This window comes from Nilaparvata lugens, chromosome 1 (genome assembly GCF_014356525.2).
Source record: "Nilaparvata lugens isolate BPH chromosome 1, ASM1435652v1, whole genome shotgun sequence".
NCBI lineage: Eukaryota > Metazoa > Arthropoda > Insecta > Hemiptera > Delphacidae > Nilaparvata > Nilaparvata lugens.
In genome coordinates, this window is record NC_052504.1 from 73,845,025 (window position 1) to 73,861,100 (window position 16,076).

The window sequence follows — 16,076 nt, forward strand, 5'->3', positions numbered from 1 at the left end:
AGTAGGGGAAGGGTACTTCTGCTCACCCGAAACGCCGACTGACGACGTCTGATGTTGAGCTTGATGCTAGACTTTGCTTTGGACGTCGGCCATTTTTGTTTTTTCGGGCCAGACGAGAGCAGTGAATTTTCACTCAGTTTTTCCAACGCCGCGGTGGCGCCATCTGTGTGACGTCACATGCACACGCACACACTCTTACGGTGACGCAACGTCGCCTTGTTGCATGTAGCACCCTGTAGGTGTAAGGTGGGCGGGAGGGGGCAACAGAGGGGCCAGAAAACCTCCCCCGAAAAATGTTATAATCACTTAGCAACCAAAAAAAGAAAAGATAATCAATACGTTGCCGCCGCCGGCTGGAAAGGGGGTGCGGGGGAGCTGCCACGCCTTTTCCACATTACTTCCTCGCCTTATTCTTACACTTCCTCCTCTTATCATTCCTCCTTCTTTAATCTTTAGCAACACCTTACTCCTGCTTCTCTTCTTCTTTTCATTGATTCCTTCTGTTCTCGTTCTATTTCTTCCTTTTTCATGTCACCTCAAATTTTATCACGGTATTGCCCTTCTTATAATATTCCTATCATTGTTCCTTATTGAACCTCTTTCTCTTCTCGATTATCCGATTATTTCCCCATTTCCCTTACTTGAAATGTTTATTCTTCTTCCACCACTCAAACCTCAATACTGCTTCCTATATTATTCATCATCCTTTCTTATCATCATTTACATTTCCTCATTTACATCTTCTTCTTATACTTTTACTTAATTTTCTTCTTCCTTTCCTTACTCATTCTCTTCGTCTTCCACGATCTACCTCTTACACCAACCGCTATCTTTTCTAGCTTCTTCCACCTCCAATCCTTTCATCCTCATCTTCCAATCTCTCCTTCATCACATCCTTTTCATTGTTCTTACTATTCTTCTACTTTCTTCTCCACTCTCTTAAGCGATTCATCCTCCCTATCATTATCATATTCTTCTCATCTTGTCCATCCTGTTCTTCCTCTTACGTTCCTCCCCTTTCATCCCTGCCATCTTTTTACTCACCCTGGAAGCAGACTGCACTCACCAACCTACATTCACACCTTAGCGACGGCACTCACTCACTTCTTATCTCTCTCACACTACACACTACACTCTGTGCTACTCTACTATCCAATTGAACCGTTCTTTCCCTCTTCACACCCTCTCTTTCCCTCTCTCACCCTTTGCTTCCGTTCGACATCCCTTCCACTGTCCCTAGTCACCTCGTAGCCTGCTTCCAAATATTTTTTTGGAGAACTCTTCCCTGCGTTCACCCCCAACCCAACCTTTCTTCCTTTCTGGTTTCCACTGCACTGCTTCGTTAGCAATAACTTCTTGATTTACTTCTTACTAGCAGGTAACCCGTGCTCGGCATGGGTCCAATTAAAAACTTGACAAACTGGAAACTTGACTTACTGAGCTATTGAAGAATTAAAAATAGGCCTATAACCATCCTCGGTAAATTAAGAATCAATATGATGTTTTGATGTGTGAATTTCCTATCCCCTCCGTGTATAAGCCAGTTCTTTCCTTTTTATATTTAAGATTACCACTTCCCCTCATCCTACTTTCTTTTTTTCTCTTCCTTCTTCTTGTTTACATTATTCTCTTTTGTGTACCATCTTACACTTCACATCTCTCTTTTTTATTTCATCTTTTTCTCTTATTGTATTATCAAACAAGCTTCTCAATCCACATTTTGTCTCACCCAAGTATGTCTTCTTTGGGTAGTAGTACTTTCCTCCGAAAATCACTCTTCTGTTCCCTCTCTCTTCTTCCTTATTTTCCTCTCTTATTCCCTTTCATTTTTTCCTCTTCCCTCTCCTTCGTTACTCTTGCCCCTTCTTCCCTTCTCTTCCCTCTTCTCTCCTCCTTTCTCTATATTCCTATTCTGCTCTCTTTCTCTCTCCCACTTTTTCTCTTTTTATCCCTCTTTATATCTTTTCTTCCTTCTTTATACCTCTTCTTCCTCTTACGTTCCTCCCCTTTCATCCCTGCCATCTTTTTACTCACCCTGGAAGCAGACTGCACTCACCAACCTACATTCACACCTTAGCGACGGCACTCACTCACTTCTTATCTCTCTCACACTACACACTACACTCTGTGCTACTCTACTATCCAATTGAACCGTTCTTTCCCTCTTCACACCCTCTCTTTCCCTCTCTCACCCTTTGCTTCCGTTCGACATCCCTTCCACTGTCCCTAGTCACCTCGTAGCCTGCTTCCAAATATTTTTTGGAGAACTCTTCCCTGCGTTCACCCCCAACCCAACCTTTCTTCCTTTCTGGTTTCCACTGCACTGCTTCGTTAGCAATAACTTCTTGATTTACTTCTTACTAGCAGGTAACCCGTGCTCGGCATGGGTCCAATTAAAAACTTGACAAACTGGAAACTTGACTTACTGAGCTATTGAAGAATTAAAAATAGGCCTATAACCATCCTCGGTAAATTAAGAATCAATATGCAGAATTTCATGCTTATCAGTCCAGTAGTTCAGACGTTTTGATGTGTGAACTTCCTATCCCCTCCGTGTATAAGCCAGTTCTTTCCTTTTAATATTTAAGATTACCACTTCCCCTCATCCTACTTTCTTTTTTTTCTCTTCCTTCTTCTTGTTTACATTATTCTCTTTTGTGTACCATCTTACACTTCACATCTCTCTTTTTTATTTCATCTTTTTCTCTTATTGTATTATCAAACAAGCTTCTCAATCCACATTTTGTCTCACCCAAGTATGTCTTCTTTGGGTAGTAGTACTTTCCTCCGGAAATCACTCTTCTGTTCCCTCTCTCTTCTTCCTTATCTTCCTCTCTTATTCCCTTTCATTTTTTCCTCTTCCCTCTCCTTCGTTACTCTTGCCCCTTCTTCCCTTCTCTTCCCTCTTCTCTCCTCCTTTCTCTATATTCCTATTCTGCTCTCTTTCTCTCTCCCACTTTTTCTCTTTTCTTCCCTCTTTATATCTTTTCTTCCTTCTTTATACCTCTTCTTCCCTTCTATTTGCACTCTTTACCCTTCATCCCTCCTCTTACATCTACTCACCTCCTCTTCAGACTTCTTCCCTCTATTCTCTCTCTTCATCATTTCTCTTCCCTATTCTTCTGGTCCTTCTCAATTACACACCATCATATATTCTCCGTTAACCTCTGATAAATTTATCTTCTCAGTTATCCTCCTATTCTTCCGCCATCATTACTTTGATTTTCATCCCTTTTTTTCAAGCGCGGCGGTCGAAAAACGAAATAACGCGGAATGGCCTAGGCCTACCAGCTCTGACTTCCTCACTCCGCTCTCTCTCACTCCTTCTCCTCCTCCTCCTCCTCCTACTCCTTCTACTCCTCCTCAGCACTCTTGGAATCCCCTTCCCTCATCACATCCCTCCTCTCTGTTTGGCACCCCTGATCTTATTCCGAAATATGTCGATAAAAGCGTCTGGCCCACCCCTCTTACTCATACCCCCCGCCGCACCACTTGCGCCCAATTCTCTGCCGAAAATGTGCAGTGAAAACCACCTCCACCCCCACCATCACAGCACATGAAATGCTGTCTGCGTTTTAAACTTTCGTCTAGCCTCAAACCGGCATACTGTTGCACTTGAAGATGAATCTAATTCAAAATTTCTCATTCCAATCGCTCATAATTGGAAATACATTGAATTTTATCATACCAATAGTAGCATGAGTGGATTCGGAATGAACTTATTCATATATCAATCAATGCACATAAAAAATGGAAGATTCAAAGAATATTCTTGGATCTTAGGTACAAATACAGAAGTAACTGGAAATTTAAGTTTATCATTGAAATTGTAATGAGAAGATGTTGATTGAAAACTTTTCATGAGAGAGAAGGTTATTTTGATATTATTTATTGATGGTGTGCATCTTTGATCCATGTCAATGAAAGCATAAAGTAAGAAAAGTCTTTATTTAATCTGTGATGAAAGTTATGGAAGCTAACTAACAGTATTCTATTATGGTTGAATTAGAATAATATCGAGTAGCCTGGCTGGCTCAGGTCTGGTGTCAGAGTTTTCAGGTCACACCAGATTAATTTCAGGCCACTGACTTGACCTAAGGACTGTTTTCAGGCTGCCGGGACCGACAGCTTAACGCTTGGAATAAAAAAATATTTATATAGGTTGTTCCCAAATGTACAGCACAATTTTTCAAAGAAATAATTGAAAAACTTGTACTGGTAGATTCAAGATTCAAGATTCGTTTTATTAACCATCAGGCTACACTTATAGCATTAGGCAAGTCATAATACATACTTTTAAAAAGTAGGCTACACACAATTGAACAGAAAATCGATACAAATTGAACAGATAAAGCATATCTACATTACACTCAATTCAGGTACTCAGGTATTCCTCAAGTGAGTAAAAGGCATTATTTTTTAGATAACTGTATACAGTTTTCTTAAATTTGTTTGGAGGCAGATTCCTGGTTGTTTGAGGCAGTTTATTATACAATATACACTGTTGGAAAGTATGACTTCTCATAGTTTTAGTGAGTCTTTCTTGTGGTGCTACAATGTTCCTTTTCCTTGACGTGAATTAAATTGGAATAAATGAAGAGAGATGGAAGGGTTAGTATACCCAAATTAGGGAAATGTGGCCTGCATGAATCTCGCTGTGTTAGTCCTAGGATAGCTCTAAGAGCCTTTTTTTGCCATAAGAACACTGTTTTAGCATGAACAGAACTACCCCATAGACGCACACCATAACTCAAATGTGAGTGGAAAAGCCCAAAATAGGTCAATATGAGTGTATCCAAATTCACGCAGCCTCTCAGTTTTCTCAATAAATAGACTATTCGAGATGATTTTTTTGAAAGGTGCTCAATATGTGTATCCCAGTTCAGCTTGTAGTCCATATAAAGTCCAAGAAGTTTGACCGGTTTAATCAGGACATTACTCAGCTTGTCTTTGAGGGAGAAAAACAATATCTCAGTTTTATCTTCATTCAATTTCAGTCCATTGGCCACATACCAAGTCCTGGCCGTAGACAGAGCATTGTCAAGTTTATTCTGTACTCTTTCTAGCAATGGGTCTGTAGCAACAATAGTCGTGTCATCAGCATATAATACACTTAAATATGGAACATTATAGCTGAAGTCGTTTACGAAGACAAGAAACAGAAAAGGCCCCAAAACTGAGCCCTGTGGTACCCCCGCAGCTACATTCATAATTTAGGAAGAGGAGTTACCGATCACAACCATTTGTTTCCTGTTTTGGAGATATGACTTCAGCAATTGTAGCTCAGTATTGCAAATCCCATGAAAAGCCAATTTATCTAGGAGAAAGTCATGAGAGATAGTGTCAAAAGCTCTACTCAAATCTACTAGACAGGTCCCGACTACATGCTTCTTTTCAAAACTTTCTAGTATTACATCAACTATCTTTTCCACTGCCATAACAGTAGAGTGCTTGTGTCTGAATCCATATTGATGTTGGTAGAGTAGACCATTTGATGTGAAGTATTCATAGAGCTGTTCAAAAAGACATGCTTCAATGATTTTGCTCAAAATAGGCACAATAGCTATGGGACGATAATTCTTTGGGCAGCTCTTATCACCTCTTTTGTAAATGGGTGTGATTTTTGATAGTTTAAGACATTCAGGAAAAGTACTGCTTCTCATGATAAAATTTATCAGATATGTCAGAGGTAGAATTGAGGCTGGTAAGAGTTTTTTCACTGCATAATTGCTGAGACCATAGACATCTTCACTATGAGAATTACTAAGTCCTGTAACAATTGCAGTAACTGTTTGAACACTGACCTCTCTCCATTTGAAGGCCCTGTCAATTTTATGGTGCTCATTGAATGGAAAGTTTTCCAGCAAGTCAGCATGCGAAGTGCCAGAGTCTAAATCTAAATTGGCATCAGCGGCATCAACAAAGCACTGGTTTAGGATATCAGGGGAAATCGGGATATCTGCACTGACCTTTCTTTGGCCAGTCTCAGCCCTAATAACTCGCCAGGCTGCCTTACATTTGTTTGATGACTCAATGATTGCCTTGTCATTTGCACAAATTTTTGCTTGTCTGATTGCTAAATTATATTTCGTTTTGAATTTGTTGAATCTGATTTTATCTTCTATATTTGAGGTAAGTTTCCATCTGTCATAGAGACACAACAACCACGTTTTCATGACAGCAAGTTCAGGAGTGAACTAGCCTTTTTTCTTAGGCCTTGCTGATTCATTATTCCGATTCCGTACTTTCACTACAGGACAATTCATATTGAACGAGAACTCAATGACATCCAGGAAAAAATTGAAGGCCGTGTTTATGTCATCCAATAAATACAGGGGTGACCAGTCGTAATACATCAGATAGAAGTTCAAATTATCAAGCCTATTGGGGGAGAGGAGGAATTTTTTGAAAAAACTGGTTCCAGAGCTATCATAATAAATTTTCTTCAGTTTTCTTGTATGAAATAACTGCCCAAACGGCTGCATGGTCTGAGATTATTCCTTCTTCAGTTAGAAAGGTGAAAACAAACTCCTTATCAACGTTTGTGAAAATATTGTCCAAACTTTCTTGTTGGTACAATACATACAACACAAATATGATCAATTATTACTTGTGAGTCAAACGTCTCTGTCAAAACCTTATCTCAAAATTATTTACCAGTTCACCACCGCACAGTTTTGTAATAATTATTTGATTCAAATTTTATGGTTTCCATCACGGGTCATTCCAAATGAGTCACAATAGCTAAGATTCTTGGAACTATTCTAGAAATCCAGTCACTAGCTGTCACGTTATTATTTATATTTAAATAACGATTAGCCTCCTGCTTGGCATCAGTCGGTAAAGCATGAGATTTGATATAATTAGGTCGTGGTTTTCTAATAGTATTCAGTCTCAAAAAAATCTTGATAGGCCTAGATATGGGCTTCTCCTATAACTCTTGTAATTCAATAGATAATAAATATATATGTAAATGATACTTATACTATAGAGTTGAGGAATAAAAAATAAATTGCACACCATGAAAGTTTCACACATATATTACATAAATAATGCAAAGATCAATCGAGGCAAAAAATATATATAGAGCGATAAAAAATATAATATAAAAATAGAACAATAATTGAAATCAAAAATAACACAGGCTAACTTTATATTCTAGATTTATGGCACGAATCATTACCATGTGCCTTTATCTTAAAATCATATGCATTCTGTTGCATGTAGCTGCGATATGCGCTTGCTAATACTTGTCGACTTGGATAATTCAATCAAAAAATATGTGCTCTAAGATCAGCTTGATAAATTAGCCACTAATAATCCAAATATATATATATTAAAATCTCTAGTATTTAGTAGATTTATTTGTATCGAATATATATTTTTATCTCAGGGTGCAAGATTCGGCACCTGACGGAATAGGTAGAGCCATTCATCTAGTGAATTAGAACTATAATAAATTATCGCAAATTGTATTGCAAAAAAATTAAATATTATATGCATATGTTTTGATAGCCTAGATTTCGTACTTCTTTGATTAAATAGAAATTTCTAAAATATTGATCTATATTTTTCTTTCAATTAAATACCTTTAATACTAATTTTTACTTGCGCAAGTATTACTCTTATCAATTTCTCAATTTATAATAACCCTTTCGGCGAGCTAGCTTTGATCATCAGATTAATTCGAAGCACTAGGGCGCCCATCACTAATTCAAATTTAATCACTCACGTGTCGAAAATCTTCTTGTAAGCCGCCGATGTCGATCCAACTCCATGTGGTCCGGGAATATGGTAGCCGGAATCGTCTCCTCCAAGGGATTATAAGTTTAATTAAAAATGAAAAATGACTTCTGCTTCACAATAGCATCACGAAGTCCTTTAAGAAATTTAATAATTTACTTTAACTTTAATTTTTACAAAATCATTAGTAAGGTACTTCGCTCTAAAATATTTGGGGTCCTCTTATGGTGGCATTTGGCTGGCGAGTGCTGGTTCTTCCTTCTCAAGTTTTACAGATCCTCTTTCCGACTTTCAAATTAGCATAAAATTTAAATATCTTAGTCCTCCGCCATTAGGTTCAAATAGATCTTACAAAAAATTCCAAAATATTGCTTAGATTGTATGATTAATAATTTCTTTGCATTCGAGCCATATCGATAACATAGATTATACAAAATTTTAACACGAAAACTAGTACATTTATATAAATATATAGAAATATTTTTGAACTGGCCTACAGTTGCCGCCTATTAACTGCCGTTTTACTATTGGTGCATGCAAATTTTATTCGGTATTCATGCGCCTGGTAACTCTTATTTCCTGAATACATTAAATTATTTTTATTTGGTTTTTTATTTATGCTCTTTGCATGCTAGTTAATATTCTATACATTAATATTAATTCCATGCTACCTAATAATTAGCCACGTGGACGGGTGTTTTTTCATATTGCACACCATCTGATTGCAATAAAGCTCTGCCAAGGGGTTTTGGTCAGATTCTACGTTCCTCGGTTTGATCGATCTCTAGGTCACCGATCCGTGAATACATGTACATAACCTCAATCTTCAAATATTTTATATAATAATCTATTTATGAGCAATAAACTTCCTTCAAATCCTTTTTAGGTTCTTGTACCATTTAGCCAGAATAAGCTGATGCTATCTAATCTTAGTTATTATCTATTTGGCGATATTAGCCAGTTTCTTTATTTCAGACCTATTACTGTTTCTGTTAGGGCTTTTTGTCTACCCAGATTTAATATGTTACACGCGCCCCTGGGTTTGAATTCAAAATATTTGAGAATCGCAATGTTTTTAATGAAAACCCACCCTTCAATACATCGATATACACTATACTTTATTTATAAATTATACTCTCATACTTCTATCACAGTTCGCAGACATATTTGCTGCATCTCCTTTATACCTTTATCAAATACAATAACAAATTCTCCTCCTCAACACACATAAAATATCATAAATATAAACTTCTAAACGTACTCCTCCTGACAACACTTAACATATAGTAATTTTTAAATTCGCCGCTTGCAGGGCCGCCAACCTAACTACACACATTTCATAATTCTCACAAATGATTCCTTTTAGACAATAATTTCGATTCACAAAACTTCTGGGCTTATATCTTATAGTATTTCTTAGGTCTTAATATAAATAATTTTCTATACATCAGGTACAATACTTTTCTTTTGCTAATGGCTCTTTGGTTTTGGTAGCTGGTATTCACTTTAAGTCTTTTTCAGGTAACAAACGTGGCATAATTAAAAGTAATAAATATAAAACATATAAATAAATATACCGACATTAATAAATATAATAAATAACAATAATAAATAACAATTTTGGGTTACCATACTTTTTCATAATCATATGTTTGCAGGCATTACATATTTGATTCAGGTGGCCTTGCCCAGCTGGTCACTGGTTCTACATAATTTGCTGTTGAATTTCATAATTATTAACCTAACTGCTCAATTTTTTCTCTTAAAAAGGTAATTAACAAATTTTAATTTTATTATCCCCGCTTGTGTCCTTTTTTATCTGATGTATATAATTTAATTACATATTTAAAAATTGTTCTTTTCCTTATTGCAGGCTTCTAACGGCTGGAAGGAATTAAAACATTGGATTGTTGCCACGCGGTCCTATGCCAAGATTAAAATTATTAAGGAAGGTTAGTAATCGGTTTGATAATAATGTTTTCCTTGATTTCTTATCATATTTATTTCAAATTCTGTGATGTGGTTTGTAGAAATTTCGTGGCTTTCCCGTATCTTTTGGTTTTCTGCTTGTAGCTGTTGTAGGCTGGCTAGGTTATTTGCTGTTGATTTGTGAGGCTGTCCTATTGATAATTTTTTCATCATAAATTTAAAGCCCTTGTATCTCGTGTATTCTTTCAAATAACTCCTTGTTCCTTTAATAATAATTTCTTTTAATCTGTTCTTTTCCGATTCATCCTGCGCTCTTAACTCATCATTCCTCTTATTTTCATCTAATATTCTTGTTTTCGGTTCACTATAATTCATTAGGCTTACAACAATAAACATTTTTATAATATTAAATTTCCAATCATCAATAATAGATTCATTTATCAATAATAATACAATATTTTCCATTATATCTGCAACACAGTCTTTTATTAATATCACAGCCATTATTACAAACATCAAACACCATAACAAAACATTTATCATCTCTTTAATAGTATTATCTCTCATCATATAATATCCAGGTACTTTCTCTTTCTTAATATAATTCCTTATTGCTCTTAATTTTATTGACCACTTTCTGTCCATCAATATCCACAAGTAATCCATTCCATTATTGTTGCCCATGCACGAATCCATATTTGTTCTTGTAGTAGCTCCGTTTTTATTCCATTCATTTGGTCCGTTTTGCCGGTCACATAGCTGGTTTGCCCTCTTGAAGCGTATGTGCCGCGGATGCATGCTCTGTTCCTGTTCTCCTCGGTGTTGGTTCGATGTCCTCCTTTGCCTTTTGAAGCGTGCATGCGGCCGGTATGCGCGCGCGCGGTTCCTCCTTCGTCGCTTCTTCCGCCTCCGGGCCTTGCGATGCATGTTCTCCCGAATGCCGTCCTCCTCGTCCTGATGCCGGTCGGGTGTCCTCGGGCGCCTCCGTCTCCGGGCCTTGCGGTGGTCGCTCCTCTTATCCGGTAGTCCGTCCTCCCTGGTGTCAGCCTCTTTGTCAAAAATTTTGGGTTCATTGGGGTGCCTTGGTGGGGTCGATTGGTGCGGGTGCATGGATTCTGTGCGCGGGTGCATGGTGGCGGTCAAAACAGGTAGTATGGTGGCGGTCTCTGGATATGCGGGCTGCTCTTCCTGCGGTGATTGGACTTCGGTGGGAAACAGGATACTTAATATGGGTTGATGTTTGCGGGTTGTTTTAATTTCATGGTGGGCGGCGGTTTTTGATGGTAGGCTGTCTTGTATTGACTTCTGTTTTTCTAATATTTTCGGTTCTTCTAATAATGTTTTCGGTAAAACACTTCTGAATGTGGTGTATGACGTTGAAATATCCTGCTTTTCTTGGTTTGTTTCATTTGAGCTTGTGCTTGTTATATCGGGGGTATCATATAGTCCTGGTTTATTAGCTGTAGTTTCCTGTATATCTGGTGGCGGGTCGTTGGGTGTTGGGTTCCGGGTTTTTTGTTGATTCATTCCTATTGCATGTGCTAATGTGTAATTTGTACTTACTTGTTGAGGTGGCGGTTTATAATTTCTATTGTAATTGTTTTGTGTGTGATTATTATGTGAGTTTAATCGATCACGGCCATCATAGTGATTCTTACGATTGCTCTGCTGGGCATAGTGGTTGGTTGTGCGATTTTGAAATTTTTCATTATTCCAGTTACCATTTTGCCTGTGCTCATAGCGGCGTTCAAATTGAGGAGCAGATCGGTAGCGATCATATGATACCGGTTCATAATTTTGGCTGTTATACTGATTAAATTTTGAATTATGTTGATTTGGTGCGTATCTCTGGTCTGAGCGGTGGTTTGATATTGCCATTGCAGACTGTATGCCATATAAATGATTTATCAGCTGCTTACAATCAGTAATGGGTTGTGTGGCGAGTGCCATTCTAACTTGATACGGTAGCTTCTTTAAAATAATACTTGCTAATGCCGATTCATTAATGGGCTCGCTCAATTGAGAATTTTTAAACTGTAGGGCAGTGACGAAAGTGGTACATGCACCGTCTAAGTTAGGGTTGAAATCGCATGATATAATGTCCGCTAGCACATCCAACTGTTTACTTCTGCTCCAATACTGTTCCAGGAAGACAGCTACAAACTCATCCAATGATGTAAATTCATGGGCTCTACTCCGAAAGAACATCAGGGGTTCGCCAATCAATAAATTAGTCAAACGAGACGCCAAAAATTCCAAGAGGTAGGTGCAAGAGTTTGTACTAATTTTATCTGATCAATGAATGGTTGAGGTTGCAAATGGCGATCAGTATTATCAAATTTTCCTAGTCCTTGTAATATACTATGTACGTTGAGGTTGTCTGTTTGAGTCCCTTGAGGTTGTTGTTGAATATGATTTTCCAATGCTATTATTTTTTCCTGTGTTATCTGCCATTGACTATTATGTGTAATTTTATTTGCGTTTATTCTTGATTTAATTGAGTCAGAGTGGATTTTTGAATTAGTAGAGTTCCGTTTAAAGCTTTACAGGTTTCTGTATTTTGTTGATGCTACCTTGCAGTTGGTTCATTTTTGTGGACATATTAATCTGTTTGTTTTGTATTTCTTTAATACTGTTAATATTTTTGTCAACTGTAGTGGTTAAGGCTTGATTGGCAACGGTAATTTGTTTGTGGATTTCTTGGTGGCAATCGGCCTTAATGTTATTGGTTATATCCTGAATGGGTGTAGTGATTTGTATGGTTAGGTTATCTATCCTTTCGTTGAGCTCACATGTAACCGTATCCAACCTTTCCGATAATCCTGCCGTAACTTTATCCTGACTTTCTTTCTGTAGATTTATCATTGCTTTTAATTCTTCCCTATGATTCTCTACTTTAGCCTCAATAGTATCCAACCGTCGTTCTACTGATTTTATAGCGCCCGCTGTCTCTTTCATGCCCTGTTCCATTGTTTGCTTATTTGCCTCTTTCATTTCCACATTCTCTTTTTTAATCTCCTGCATCATTTTGTCCATTGTGTTTTGTAGCATAATATTGAACATACTGCTAGTTTGTTCCATCATTACCTTTTGAAAAGGATCTAGCTCTGTGACTGAAAATAGACTTTGTTTGCTCAGATGTGACTCGGCCTCTGGAGATGCGGGTTCGGCAGGCTGCTCCTCGCCCCCTTCAAAGTTGATCTCTACTATCCGTTGATTCAATGGTGTGTCAGCGGCGTCGATTCGAGTGGATGATAGAGGTTGCAGACCTGGTGGATCGAAGACTATCGACCCGACGCTTCCTGGTTCCCTTTCTCGTGGCGTATTGGCATCTACCGTGGTGGGGTTTGATGTGCTTGGAGTCGACAAAGTGGGATCTGTGCAACCGCCGTACATATATGAAACTTCAGAGTTTGCGGGAGTGTGATTCATTATGTCAAATATGATAAATGCTAATTAAACAGTGACAAAAATGATAAGCGAAGATGCTTAAAAAAGAGACACAAACCGGGACTTACAGTGAACAGTGATGTGTAAAGTGTTTGGATACTCTTACAACAAGGTATTTATACTTAAGTTTTTTACAATGCTCTAGCGCCCCCAATGTTTTGTTGATTTATTCTTGGCTAGTTTACAGGCTGCGACTTATTTTCCAACCGGCTTAAACACCTAATATATTTTTGACTAGAAAGTAATAGCAGTTTAGGCTTATAAAATATAATCTCTCTTTATAAACATGTAATTTTTCACAGTACTAATAATATAAAATTTTCTTTAAAACATATAATTTCTCTCTATTTAAAGCTATTGTTTCCCCAAAAAGTAATACAAATTTTCCTTCGCCAGTTTTCCTCACAACTCGTATAAGTTATCTATAATTTTCAATATGGTTATTGACTTAATTTCAAATAATTATTCAATGAGCTTGGCTCTCATCATCAGTCCCACGTTGGTACGACATGTCTTTATGCCGTATCCGTGGCCTATCACGTTGGCGACATGTCTTTATGTCACGTTATTATTTATATTTAAATAACGATTAGCCTCCTGCTTGGCATCAGTCGGTAAAGCATGAGATTTGATATAATTAGGTCGTGGTTTTCTAATAGTATTCAGTCTTAAAAAATCTTGATAGGCCTAGATATGGGCTTCTCCTATAACTCTTGTAATTCAATAAATAATAAATATATATATAAATGATACTTATACTATAGAGTTGAGGAATAAAAAATAAATTGCACACCATGAAAGTTTCATACATATATTACATAAATAATGCAAAGATCAATCGAGGCAAAAAATATATATAGAGCGATAAAAATATAATATAAAAATAGAACAATAATTGAAATCAATAAAAATATCACAGGCTAACTTTATATTCTAGATTTATGGCACGAATCATTACCATGTGCCTTTATCTTAAAATCATATGCATTCTGTTGCATGTAGCTGCGATATGCGCTTGCTAATACTTGTCGACTTGGATAATTCAATCAAAAAATATGTGCTCTAAGATCAGCTTGATAAATTAGCCACTAATAATCCAAATATATATATATATTAAAATCTCTAGTATTTAGTAGATTTATTTGTATCGAATATATATTTTTATCTCAGGGTGCAAGATTCGGCACCTGACGGAATAGGTAGAGCCATTCATCTAGTGAATTAGAACTATAATAAATTATCGCAAATTGTATTGCAAAAAATTAAATATTATATGCATATGTTTTAATAGCCTAGATTTCGTACTTCTTTGATTAAATAGAAATTTCTAAAATATTGATCTATATTTTTCTTTCAATTAAATACCTTTAATACTAATTTTACTTGCGCAAGTATTACTCTTATTAATTTCTCAATTTATAATAACCCTTTCGGCGAGCTAGCTTTGATCATCAGATTAATTCGAAGCACTAGGGCGCCCATCACTAATTCAAATTTAATCACTCACGTGTCGAAAATCTTCTTGTAAGCCGCCGATGTCGATCCAACTCCATGTGGTCCGGGAATATGGTAGCCGGAATCGTCTCCTCCAAGGGGTTATAAATTTAATTAAAAATGAAAATGACTTCTGCTTCACAATAGCATCACGAAGTCTTTTAAGAAATTTAATAATTTACTTTAACTTTAACTTTTACAAAATCATTAGTAAGGTACTTCGCTCTAAAATATTTGGGGTCCTCTTATGGTGGCATTTGGCTGGCGAGTGCTGGTTCTTCCTTCTCAAGTTTTACAGATCCTCTTTCCGACTTTCAAATTAGCATAAAATTTAAATATCTTAGTCCTCCGCCATTAGGTTCAAATAGATCTTACAAAAAATACCAAAATATTGCTTAGATTATATGATTAATAATTTCTTTGCATTCGAGCCATATCGATAACATAGATTATACAAAATTTTAACACAAAATCTAGTACATTTATATAAATATATAGAAATATTTTTGAACTGGCCTACAGTTGCCGCCTATTAACTGCCGTTTTACTATTGGTGCATGCAAATTTTATTCGGTATTCATGCGCCTGGTAACTCTTATTTCCTGAATACATTAAATTATTTTTATTTGGTTTTTTATTTATGCTCTTTGCATGCTAGTTAATATTCTATACATTAATATTAATTCCATGCTACCTAATAATTAGCCACGTGGACGGGTGTTTTTTCATATTGCACACCATCTGATTGCAATAAAGCTCTGCCAAGGGGTTTTGGTCAGATTCTACGTTCCTCGGTTTGATCGATCTCTAGGTCACCGATCCGTGAATACATGTACATAACCTCAATCTTCAAATATTTTATATAATAATCTATTTATGAGCAATAAACTTCCTTCAAATCCTTTTTAGGTTCTTGTACCATTTAGCCAGAATAAGCTGATGCTATCTAATCTTAGTTATTATCTATTTGGCGATATTAGCCAGTTACTTTATTTCAGACCTATTACTGTTTCTGTTAGGGCTTTTTGTCTACCCAGATTTAATATGTTAATATTATTTAATAGTCATTTCAAGCTCCGAGTAGTAATGTGACAAACGGAATATTTGATCAATGTGGGGTACGTAATTGTGTTATGATAAATAAGGGGGGGAGGAAGTATGGATCCAATAGGACAAGTTTATTAAGCTATAATTATTGGAAACAACGTATTTTTTTATGGAAGATATATTGTATTTAATATACGCTGCTCAATATTGCCTACAAATTTTTTTCCACTGTGGTATTGGAAAGGATATCAGTATATTATGAGGAGGTAATGTGTGAAGCGCAGTGTGGATTTCGTAGTAACAGAGGAACCATGGATCAAATTTTTGTAATGAGACAAATGTTGGAAAAGTGCTACGAATATAATGTTGATCTACACTGAATGTTTTTAGACTCCCGGCAAGCCTTTGATTCT